This window comes from Megachile rotundata, chromosome 2 (genome assembly GCF_050947335.1).
Source record: "Megachile rotundata isolate GNS110a chromosome 2, iyMegRotu1, whole genome shotgun sequence".
Classification (NCBI taxonomy): domain Eukaryota; kingdom Metazoa; phylum Arthropoda; class Insecta; order Hymenoptera; family Megachilidae; genus Megachile; species Megachile rotundata.
This window is the reverse complement of record NC_134984.1, coordinates 9,876,268-9,889,485: the sequence shown is the minus strand read 5'-3', so window position 1 is coordinate 9,889,485 and position 13,218 is coordinate 9,876,268.

Here is a 13,218-nt window from a genome sequence, read left to right as displayed (position 1 = left end):
TTTAAATTGCCCATAGATTACCGTTTTCCACCATCATTTTGAATATTCATTATGAAAACGCTATGCGAGAAATAGAGGAAGAGTGTGTGTGTCCGTGTTTGTGTTTGCGAATCGTAATTTTCTATTAAAATAACATCAATGGACACAGAGATTCTTTTCTTTTCTTTCGATGCACAGTAATCAACATTTAACCCTTAAAATGGTACTATGAAGTTAAAGTAATATAAATTCAATATTAACAGTTTTTAACCTAACCTCAAAATTCGATGACACTTTCTTACAAAATTGTGATGCTAGATATTATCAGTAATGTCTAATTATATTTATAGATATTGTTAACAATATCAAATTATACATTCATAAATAAATTGTAACAGTAAGAAAAATTTTGAATCATCAAATCATGGAACCATTTTGTTTTGAAGTTTCAAAGAAGTAGCCATATTGTATGAAGGGTTAAATGTTGCGACAGTATCATCGATAAAACAAAGCGCAGATGATCAAAATCGAAAATTGCAATAACGTGAATCGTGTGAAATCGTTAACACTAGAATCGTGTACTTTGATGCACAGCACGGAAGAGCAGATTCTTTTTGACTCACGTGTTAATCTAGTTCTTGAATACCCTTAACAAATACTTAATTATTGTCTGTTAAACAATAAACCCGATCAACGTTAATATTGTCAATCTCGATACGCTAGGATCGATTAAATTTTATATAATAATATGTATATATATACGTATATATAAGTATGTATATCATACTTTTGGTACTCTCGCCATCCAGTATTAAAGCTATTATTGTTAGAAGTCGCTAACAACGAATAACTTTATGTATATGTACACACACACGCGAGTATACATACGCTCACGCACACGCACGCCGGATACGCGTCCACAATTGCGAAATTAATCGAAATATAAAATATTTGTGGCACACAAGAAGGCACCTGTGATACAGATTCATCGCAGGTGACTTTTTATGTGACTGAACAAAGTACGTTTTGATTTACGATTTTAATTAAGAATGATTAAAAAAATTATTAGTAACCAAGTTTGGTATTAATCTAGTCTTAATTATTGCTACTTCTTTGCATATAATTTCTGAAAAAATAAGAAACTTGAATCAATTATAATATTGAATACGAGTTTTTTAATTGAATTGAAATTAATTGTAGTAATTGTAAATTAATTAATTGCTTTTTGATTGAATCATTGACAATCTTTGTCTGATTCAAGTACGTTATAATAACATGATTTTGATTTTCGAAATATTCTTTTATTTAATTCAATAATTTTTTTAACACGTTGTTACAATACAAATTGATAAGGATATTATTCAAGTTTCATGAGTACTTCTTATTTGAAATCGAAGTATTATGTAAAAGATTGATTTTAAATATTTGTAACAGTCAAGGTGTTAATATCTCAAGGTACTCGATATATTAATAATAAATAGTGAAAGTTAAGTCAGAAATTAATTAAAGATAATTAGCATAATTAGGTAGAGTTAAAAAATTATTAAAATAAGTATAGTATCATATGTGCTGACTTTCCTAGAGGAAATGGCAATCTAGGGGAAAATTTTGTCATGCAATTTATTACTTGAGAATAATTACATATTATATTAACTTGTATAACTTTTACTGTATTCCTCCATTTTCCCTAGGAAAAACCACAGTAATCAAGTCGCCATTCCTACAAAAGCTACCGATTTAAAAATTTAGAAATACCCTACAATTTTCCTATTGAAACAATTGTTTAAAGTCCCTATAACCTTGACAAAAGTCCTAGTAACACTATGCATGCATGGTAAATTATTTTACGATCGAATACAATAAACAGTTCATAAGCAGGAGTGTAATAGTAACAACGACTAATTATTAAATAGTATTAAAAACACTACTGAATAAATAACAATATACAAGAAGCACAATTTTTTATTAAACTAAGATTATCTTTCATAAAACACTCATACCTTTAGAGAGAATTTTTCTCGAAAAATTTGCTTCTTATTTTTAAAATGAACAGACTGTTTTTTTAATACAGACAGTTTATTACATTTCATATTTGGAATTTTGAATCCAATATTAAAATTGTAATATTTATTACACTTATACTTTATTCCAATTGAATTTTTCTTATTTTAAAGAGGAATAGTATTGACGTATACGAAGTAATTTGTATGTTTGTTCACTTTCTATAAAAGAAGAGGAAAATGGTTTCTTTAACTGTAAAATGATGTGATTAAAAACATGTTTTAAATAAATTTATATTTCTTTAACTTTTCATGGAATGTCACTAAAATTGATGGTAATTTCAGTAATTTTATTAACGACAGAAGAGGTATTCTAATATTTTAATAAAATTAATTATTATTTTAATAAAATTAACTCTTACTCCGTAAACGCAAGAAGATTTTCTTCAAACTTGTTTTAAAAATATATATTTAAATATGTAACGGAAACTAATATGTAATAGACTTTCTTTTACCCTTCTAAAAGAAATGAGGTTAGGTCGACTTAGGTCGACTTCCTGTATCAGTGACTTAATAAATAACAGGCTGTCAGCGCCTATAAGAACATAGATGACCCACATTTATATTGTAAAACAAACAAGAATTGCACTTCTTCGTAAAAATCGTAGTTTTCAAGAATATTAGAATTGCTAATTATAATTTTAATATTAAAAGAATATTAGAAAATCGAATTAGAATGCATATTCATTTTTGCACTGTCGTGTTACACACATTTTTTTTTACACTAAAAACGTTTAAAATTTAAATAAAGCATCTGTTACTTATGAAATGACATACATTAATACATTTATAATAATTGATTAATAAATTAATAAATAATAAATTTAGGAATAAAGAGTTACAACTTTTCAGTCTAATTTACCAACAGTTTGTTTACAATTTATGTGAAATTACAATTTTTCAACTGTATAGGTTATGTTACGTAAACTGCACAGTATATGTTATATAAATTGAATATTTCACTTTGTGTATTTTCAACAATAGAACATCTAGTATTACAATATATTCGTTACTTTTGGTAGTTAAAGTAGCTATACATATGAATTTTCTCAGATGTCTTTATCGATTTAAATGTGTGAATTTTTTATACGTGAACATGTGTTCACTCACAAATACGTTTACGAAGTAAGTTAATTTTACAAAAACGTTTTTAATTTAACATGTATTTCATATTATTTGTATTCACGTTTCATAATTAAAAGGTAAAGAATGTATGTAAAGTATAACATAGATTTGGAAACAATTTTATATGCGTCATTTTACGAAAGGAACAAATGAATATGATATAATAATAAGTAAAAGTAGTACTTTCTCATCTTCGTGCATAAATATATACTTCAAGCACTTTCGAAATATCACACGATACACAATTGCGCCCTTAAATATTTCTTCTAATATTTATATGCGACGCTTATACATCGAATACATAAATTGTAGAAATTTCTTCTTACAACTTATGAAGTCAAAAAATTGAAAGCAGAATGTAAGCGACAAACACTTTCAAAAATCAATTTTACTAACATGACAATGTTTTCCTTACATCATGTGTTTAACGCTCAACTTTTTTGATTTTACATAACGCATTCAACATAAAATTCTAACCCTTCAAGTACCAAAAATTTCAAATATTAAATTATTATATTTTGTATAAAAAATTTCATTACTTTGTAAGAAATGAAATTCAATAAACTTCAAATAAAAGTTTCGTTAAAATCATTTGTAAATTAATTTTCTGTAACTTAAAGGGTTATTATTAACAATTTCAATATATATGTATATTATAACGATAAATACATTAACACACACAATAAAGTTTAAAATAAAAATTCAGTTAACAATCACATAAACATTTATTTTCTACACATTAAAATAATGATATTAAAATTATCAATACATGTATTGATATATTAAAATTATACATGTATTGATGTATTGAGATTTTAACCAGTTAATTGCGGCGATCTTTTTGCAAAGCGCGCACCAGTGTGTGTCGCGATAATCAAGCGATGACGAGTTAGCTCTCAAGAATTTATGAATCCATCTCAAATCATTTACGCTTTTTATTTGCTTATTTCATTTCGTGTTGACCTCTAAACATTTTAAACATATTACAATTTACGAATATAATTTAGTTTTCGCCAAAATTACAATTTCAATATCAAATTGTGACAAAATTTTACGCATGACGGATATAGTCGTCATGACACAAAATTCTGCCACATCTCCATGACGGATATAGTCGTCAAACACACTTAACTGGTTAAAATCTTCGTAATTCAAGTTCACACAAACTTGAGAATACGAAATCTTTTTAAAATTTCTATTAATTATTAACTTCTTTTCTTCTATTATTTTAAGCATCTAGAACTGCAAAAGGTAATCAACACACACAATAGATTTATTTTTGTATTTACTACATAAATAAATTCAAATGTAACGTTTTCTGTAAGAAGCTTCAACATTCTCTACAAGAAATTAATTATGCTTAGAAAACATAACCGATTTCTGAAGATCGGAAAACATAACCGATTTTTAACATCATTTGGACTATCGTGTATAAATAGTCGCTATTTTCACAGATTTGTTTGTTACTACAGATTAAAAATAATGATTAAAAATAATCATTCTCACAATGCTAAATGCAACCTTCAATCTTTATTCACTGTTTCTTAACATGTAAACGGCGTGTATGAACCAGCAACATTTACTATACATACATGTAGAAGCTAATCGTTATTTATCCTGTTAACTAGGGGAAGATGAGTTAACTTGTCATTTGTATCTAATGATTCATTTCTTGGATGATTTTTTTTTTTTGGTTTGTTTGTTTGGATGATTTTGGATATTACAGTGATGGGCAGATTGAGTAGTCAGTTTAGAAATCGTGATAATTTGATAATTTGATGATTTGATAATTTGAGAATTTGATAATTTGATAATTTGATGATTTGATAATTTGATAATTTGGTAATTTGATGATTTGATGATTTGATAATTTGGTAATTTGATAATTTGATAATTTCATAATTTCATAATTTCATAATTTCATAATTTCATAATTTCATAATTCGATAATTTGGAAATTTGGAAATTTAGGAACTTAAGAACTTAAGACCTTAGGAATTTTGAAAGTTCAAACTTTACTGCCAAATTCTTAAACCTCTAAATGTACAAATTATAATTATGTTAATTTATGTATTCACAAATCTATAAACCTAGAAATTTAGAAATTTAGATATTTGTGAATTTAGAAATTTGGGAATACAGAAATTTAGAAACTTGGAAATTCAGAAATGTAGAAATTTAGAAATTGAGAAATTAAAAAATTTAGAAATTCGGAAACTGGTAATTTTCAAATTCTCAAATTTCCTAATTGTTAAATTTCCAAGATACTTTTCCAAATTTTGGGTAATTGACTACGCCCTAATGTCCACAAACACACCACTGCCCATCGCTGATCTCAAATAAGTACACAACACTGAATGAAACAGCGTTGAATACTTCATAATAAAAACAAAAAAATAAATAAAATAGTGATAATAAGTTAACAACATTATTATCCTTTCTTCTTACGAACTCGTCTAATATTTTTTCTAACTCAAATTAAAAACTATAAAATCAATTACCTTTACGAGTTCAATTTTATCCACATTAACATAATCACACAATAATTTATGTTATCACATATCATATATAAAATAAATGAAATTTTCTTTATTCATTCTTTTATTGCGCGTTTGGGAAAGAAATAACTTCTTCTACATCGAAAAATGTCTCACAATCAGTTAACAGGTTAAAGCGATACAGGGTGCACCAAAAAAAGTGACCGCAAAAATCCTGACAAACCTAACTGAATATATTGATTTCTAAAATATGTATTGTAATACAAATAACCTTCTTACAAACCGGAAATTGTGTTATACAAGACTAAAATACTGTCGTTTAATAAATATTTAAATAGTACGAAATCTATGCAAATCTATAATGCAAACGAAATTTAACAATACGTTAATGAAAAAAGGATAAATACAATCTTAGAAAACTGATAAGAAACACTCAAATTTTAAATAATTTAAATGACTTTAAAAATTCATGACATTCTACAAACTGTAGAATATATCAAAATTCATCTCAAGTCTTATCAATAACATTTAAACTGTGTAATAATTATTATATTAAAAAATTTATAAACGTAAAGTCCATAAACGTTCTAAAATGAATTAACTAATTTCCTCCATAATTAAATTACATACTGCCCAATTTTTCCCATAGTTATATTATTTACTAACTTTCTTCAAGTTTTCACTGTATTATTGAAGTGAATTAACTAACTAACATTTTCCAAATTTCCACAGTTTACTGATTGTATTAAGGTGAAGTGGAGTAAGTTCGTAAACGGGGCATGTGCGTATACAGGCTATTTTTATTACAATATGAGCGAAATTTCTCCATTTAGTATATTTGTTTCCTTGTTTTGTTTCACTATATCCCCTTTTATATTTCAGCTAAGAGCACTTGTTTGCAGTATAGAGTACTTGCATAATGCAGTAAAAAGCATTTTATAGCAGATTTGTTAATAATTCTGCTCTTGCCCCATTGCACATGAAATAAAGTTTCAAAGTATTTAACTTCAAGTTACGCTCTTACTCCATTTTCGGGGAAAGTGCAGAGTAGTCGACATTTTAAACAATTTCCTATCAAAATCAAAATGTACAAGGAAAATTAAGGTCCTAGTTAATATTAATTAAATAGTAGTAATTGTGCAAAGCGTTCGATATCGACAGCGTTAAGTATTTACATAGCAGACTGAAAATACTTACGCTTAAATACCAGCTTTACAAAAACCAGTCTGCACTTACCCCACTTCACCTTATATTTTAAAAGTGAATTACTCTCACAATTTCAAATTGTGAAAATTTGAAGAATGTCCACTTAAAGAATTTCAAAACTTCGCAACAATGTCGTAAACATCATATTATAAAAAGGTTACTTGTATTTATTTAATCGATTTCAATATATTGAATCAAAACGTTTCGAATTTCCCGCCGCACTACTTTTGGTCCACCCCGTTTTTCATATTTTCTCTCTTTATTGTCGTAAATTATTATCGGTGCTATATATTTATATTCATATAAATATATCAGTATTATTGTTCGAACAGCATTAGAACTTATCCTAAGTATCTTTCGTAATGATTATAGTGAATGTATAATCTCGAGTTGAATCTTTTGATCTGACAATGGTTAACGCGAATAAACGTTAGGCCAGTTACTACTTCAATGCAATGGTAATGTTATTAGTAATTTTCGCGTAGTGTTGTGTGAGCCACGATTTCGAGGAATCATTTGCGATCAGTTGTGGATAGAGCAGAGTCGCCATTTTGTTTACGTATTGTGGTTCTTCCATTTTATTGTCCTTATGTTGGTTCAATATTATTGTATAGTCATTAAATTGTTATTAAGTCATTCTATTTGTATTTTAATTACTGCCATTAGTAGTTATTTGTTAGTAGTTGTTTGTTACTACTGTTAGTAGTTATCTATTTTCTTATAATTGTTATTATGTCAAGGTTTATTTCGGTAGTTATTGCATTGTTTTGATGAAAAGTTTATTTGCTTATCTTTGTTTCATATTGTTATACATTTTTAATAATTCTCAGTATTGGTAGATGTACTTTCTTCGAAATTTTGATCATTTTATTATTGTGTTATTTTTATGAAGAGTTTGTTATTTTTTTTTTTTTAACTTATAGTAATACTTTCAATTTCTTCTATCTTATAATAATACTTTCAATACTTTCAATACTTTCCAGTACTAGTAACCGGTATGTACTTTCTTTGACGTTTTAATATTTCATTTTGATAATTTTATTATTCTATTATTTCAATGAAGAGTATGAAGTTTATGACTATTATAATACTTTCAATACTTTCCAGTACTGGCAATTACTATGTAGTTTCTTTGAAATATTATTAATATTCTAATAATTTCATTACTCTTTCAATGAATAGTTAGCAAATTATTTTGTGTTTTTAGTATTATAACAGTCTCCATACTTTGCAGTATTGGTAGTTACTATATAGTTTCTTTGAAATAGTGATATTTCATTGCTCTGTTACTTCAAAGAATATTTTGCAAGTTATTTATTTCGTGTTCTGAGTATTATAACACACTCCATACTTTACAGTATTGGTAGTTGTTATCCAATCTCTTTGAAATTTAAATATTGCAATATTTCATTGCTAATAATATTTTAATAGACCCATTATTCTATTATTCCAAGTGTTCGTAATTTTCTTATTCTGTCTTTCTAATATTAAAATACTCTTTCAATACTTCACAGTATTGATTATTGCAACAAAAATTTGATTCATATCTTCCATTCTTTCATTGCATTCTGTTGTAAATATAGTATACAATGAAATCCTTATACTTTATTACACAAATTGCAGATCTTATATTCTCAAAAATATTTCTCAATTTTCATACCTTCTCAAAATATTCCAAACTTGCAATATCATAAATTCTTTTAGCAAAGAAATGTTCATTATTATTTCTTTATCAATGTTCAACTTGTGAGAAATCAAAAATTATTCTCAAACTGAAAATATCTAGCAACAGAGGGTTAATAATTATTATTTCAAAATGCCGCTATTTCATCGTATTTTTTTACTTCAAAATTTATTTATTTATTTATTTTCAAAATGGCCTTATTTTATAGTATTTGTTTGCTCCAAAATTTATTTATTTATTTATTTTCAAAATGGCCTTATTTCATCGTATTCGTTCACTTCAAAATTTATTCATTTCGAAATGTCGCTATTTCACCGTATTTGTCGACTTCAAAATTTATTTTGAAAATGTCCCAATTTCATCGAATTTATTAACCTCAAAATTGATATATTTCAAAACATCGCTATATGAACAGAACGTTTATAATTTCCATCGTCCATTTTGTTCATGTATCCTCCATTTTCATCCCTTCAGTGTATTTCCATTCCACAAAAATATATTATGAAAAATACTACGATAACATTAAAGTTTTCCATCGTTTCTTGCCTACTTACACACTGTATCAATTAAATATTTGATGACAAATATCCATCATTATTTCGCGGGATAAAATGACTCCACTCTACCACAAGTTTATTATGTCATATTTATTAAACATGTCCGATGCAAAGCAACGATTAAACTGAGAAACTTTCGTGTTTTTCCGATGCTTACCGGATACGCGACTTTCTTCCGTTAACGTAATCACCGATCGTTCCGCACAACACTCAAACGATCAACGTAATCAACAAATAACAAGTTGTCATTAAAATTTCCGGCTTTTCACTGAAAACGAAAGTGGTATGAATAGATGATGCCATAAAAATGCGAATGTGCTCAAAATACGTTGTATTATTGTCCGTATTAGAGTTACGATTGCAGTGATTATTGTCGAACAAGCAATCGTGACTCTATCATTAACTATCCGTATTGTCATTAATATTACATCCGCCATAAACTATTACAAAAACGTAACACAGTTTCAACGTAACGAATGAAATCGTCTGTAATCGACGAGGAAGATTAAACCATTTCAGCCCGTTTTTACGACTCGAAATTTTTTTTAATTTTAATCAATTTTTTAGTGATATGTGATACGTTTCTATTGCTTACGATGCAAATTTTATTTTTGCTTTCTTTAATGATTGTTTAGAGGATTTATTGGAAGTCTAGTTGAAAAGTTGTGGTTAAAGTAATGGACTAGAGACATGAATTAAGGAAATTAATAGATAATGTGTAATATTGTACGAAATATATTAATGGAGAGTATTTATTGATTGTAAATTAGCAGAGATGCTGTTGTGACAGATGTTTTAAAGTAAGAAATTTTAATATTTGGATATTCAGAGATTTTGGAAATTAAAAATTTGGGAATTTAGAATGTTAGGAATGTGGAAATTTAGGAATTGGAAAATTTAGAAATTGGAAAATTTAGGAATTGGGAAGTTTAGAAATTGGGAAAGTTAAGAGAATGTCGAAATTTAGGAATTGGGAAGGTTAGAAATTGGGAAATTTAGGAATTTGGAAGTTTAGAAATTTGGAAATTTAGAAATTGGGAAATTTAGAAATTGGGAAATTTAGGAATTGGGAAATTTAGGAATTAGGAAATTTAGAAATTTGGAAATTGGGAAATTTAGAAATTGGGAAATTGGGAAATTTAGGAATTAGGAAATTTGGAAATTTGGAAATTTGGAAATTTAGAAATTGGGAAATTTAGAAATTTGGAAGTTTAGAAATTTGGAAATTTAGAAATTGGGAAATTTAGAAATTTGGAAATTTGGAAATTTGGAAATTTGGAAATTTGGAAATTTGGAAATTTGGAAATTTGGAAATTTGGAAATTTAGGAATTAGGAAATTTAGAAATTTGGAAATTTGGAAATTTGGAAATTTGGAAATTTGGAAATTTGGAAGTTTGGAAATTTGGAAATTTGGAAATTTGGAAATTTGGAAATTGGGAAATTGGGAAATTTAGGAATTAGGAAATTTGGGAATTTGGAAATTTGGAAATTTGAAAATTTAGGAACTGAGAAATTTAAGTATTGGAAAATTTAGGAACTGAAAAAGTTAGAAATAGGGAAATTTAGGATTTGGAAAATTTAGAAATTTGAAAATTGAAGAACTCGGAAAATGAATTTGGAAATTTAGGAATTTGGTTATTGAGGAATTCGGGCATTAGAAATTTAATTATGCAGACATTTAGAAATTTTGAAGTTTTGAAATCTACAAAATTTAGGAAATTGGTTACTTATAAATTCACAAATTAGAAATTCCAAAATCTCAGACTATAAAAATATGGTAACTTTATAAATTGGAAATTGGAAAATTTGATAACTTAGAAATCTATTACTACACAAATGTAGAAACTTGAAATTGTATAAATATTAAAATTGCATAATTCAGAAATTTTTTAATCTAAAACATTGTAGAACAGCAAAAAACTATTTTAATAATTTTACATTGAAATTTATTGCCACAAATTAATTTATGAATGATATGCTTCTAATTTCCTGCCAGACTTCCTAAATAAATTGATATCAATTATTAAAAATGATCTATAGAATGCAAATGTAATTATTTTACACAAATGCGAATATATTAGTTGAATTAATTGAGTAAATTTTGCAGAAAGAAAACAAGCATTATTTTTGCATACTATACTCTTCTGATAATTTAATTATAATTTAATTTTAAATCGAATGTTTTATATTTAAATGATCCATTTATAACAAAAAAAAAGTTAACTTCACGTCCTAAAAAAAGTTTGATTTGTCAAAGTTTTTTCAACTCCACGTTTTAAAAAAAAAATTTGATTTGCTAGAATATTTGATTGTATGAAACGCAAAAACTTAAAAAATCCAGAAATGAAATTTTCTTAGAAAGAATTTTTAGTTGTCCCCCACATCATTATAGTAGTTTTGAAAAAGTACCTAAATAGCTAATATAACATCTATTGAGCTGAAATGGATTAATAATTTCAAAATTCATGAAATTTCATCGAATTCCATTTTTAAATTACGTTAATACCTATTTAATTCCTACGAAAGTGTTTTATCATGTAATTCACAGTAATGGCGGTCGTTAACCCTTCGTTTTACGTAACATCAGCTGTACTTAAAATACATAGTACAAAGCTTTTTGTCAACACACATTGTATAATGAAATATAAAAAAGATTATTGTCAGTGTAATTTTCTGTTAGAGATTAAATAAAGATATCAAAATTGATACTATATTAGCAGCAAAAGAGTTACTGTCATTTTATTATTCGATCTTAACATCGATTCAATCAGAATAATTAAAATAATTGTCAACAGTGTATGATCGACAAGTCTCTGATCAGCAATATTTAAAAATGAAAATTCCTCTAAAAAAAATCTAGATATAAATTTCTTCTTCCAACTTTAAATTGCTTTAAGTTATAAAACGTCAGAACGTTATTTTTCCTTAGAAAACATAAATATCCTTCGCCATTTTTCATTATCCTAAAGCTTATTATTAATTACAATTATTGTCACAGACAAAAGTAAACGAAGAGTTAACGAGTAATCCTAAACAATTTTGAACAACGGATTAAAATGCATAAAAATATTATTGGTTTTGTTGCGTGATAACAAGTGCATGAGATCGTGAAATATTATTGTCTGCACCGCGAATTCAAAAAGCAAATATTTCAAAGCACACCCTTAATTCCTAGATAATCTGAAAATAATTTTTGATGATTCCTTTTGATTATACCCTCGATTATCGATCACCGTACACGTTGCCCACAACGATATATACATACATACATATATATGCGTATATGTGATATACAAGGTGTCGAAAAATTGGGTCTGAAACTTTGTTACTGATACGAAATTATTGTGGCTAATTTTTCAAATTCTTATAATACAGTAGAAGAATTTTCTCCGTTTCTTTTTTTTCATTAATTTTTATAATGAAATTTTAAGAACTTTTGTTACACTTTCCCTGTACATATATTATGTGTACAATGATACTTCAATCTTTTAAACTGTATAATAACAACTTGAATGTTAATACATAACGAGATAGTCAATAGTGGTAATAAAAATTACTTGACACATAGAAATCTGTTAAAAAGTATCTCTAATATAGTTAAGTAAAGTGAAGTGAGGTAAGTTCGTAAACTTGGCAAAAATATTGAATTAAAAAGTCAAACATTTCACATAAAAATATTTTTTAAAATAAATTGCAATATTGTATAATGAAAATATGGGGTGTGCCATTAACATTAACAAACAACAGAATATTAATGTTAATAAGAGAACATTGACATCAAACATAAAAATAGTAACGAAAATGTTACATAACGTTAATGTTAATAATGGTCACTTTAAATAACAGAGAACATAACAAACCTAACCTCTATTCATATTATATTGTATAACAATAACTGTATAGTGCATATTTTTTATTGATACGCTATACTAATTTTTTAAGTTTCCTAATAAATAATTTCTGAAAGTTTCAGACCCTTTTTCTCAAACACTTCATATTATATATCATTCGTAACATTACGCGTACAACATACATAGACAAATACGATAACCCTTTCGTACGTATTATTCATTACATCATAACAATTAATACTATATTATGTACATAC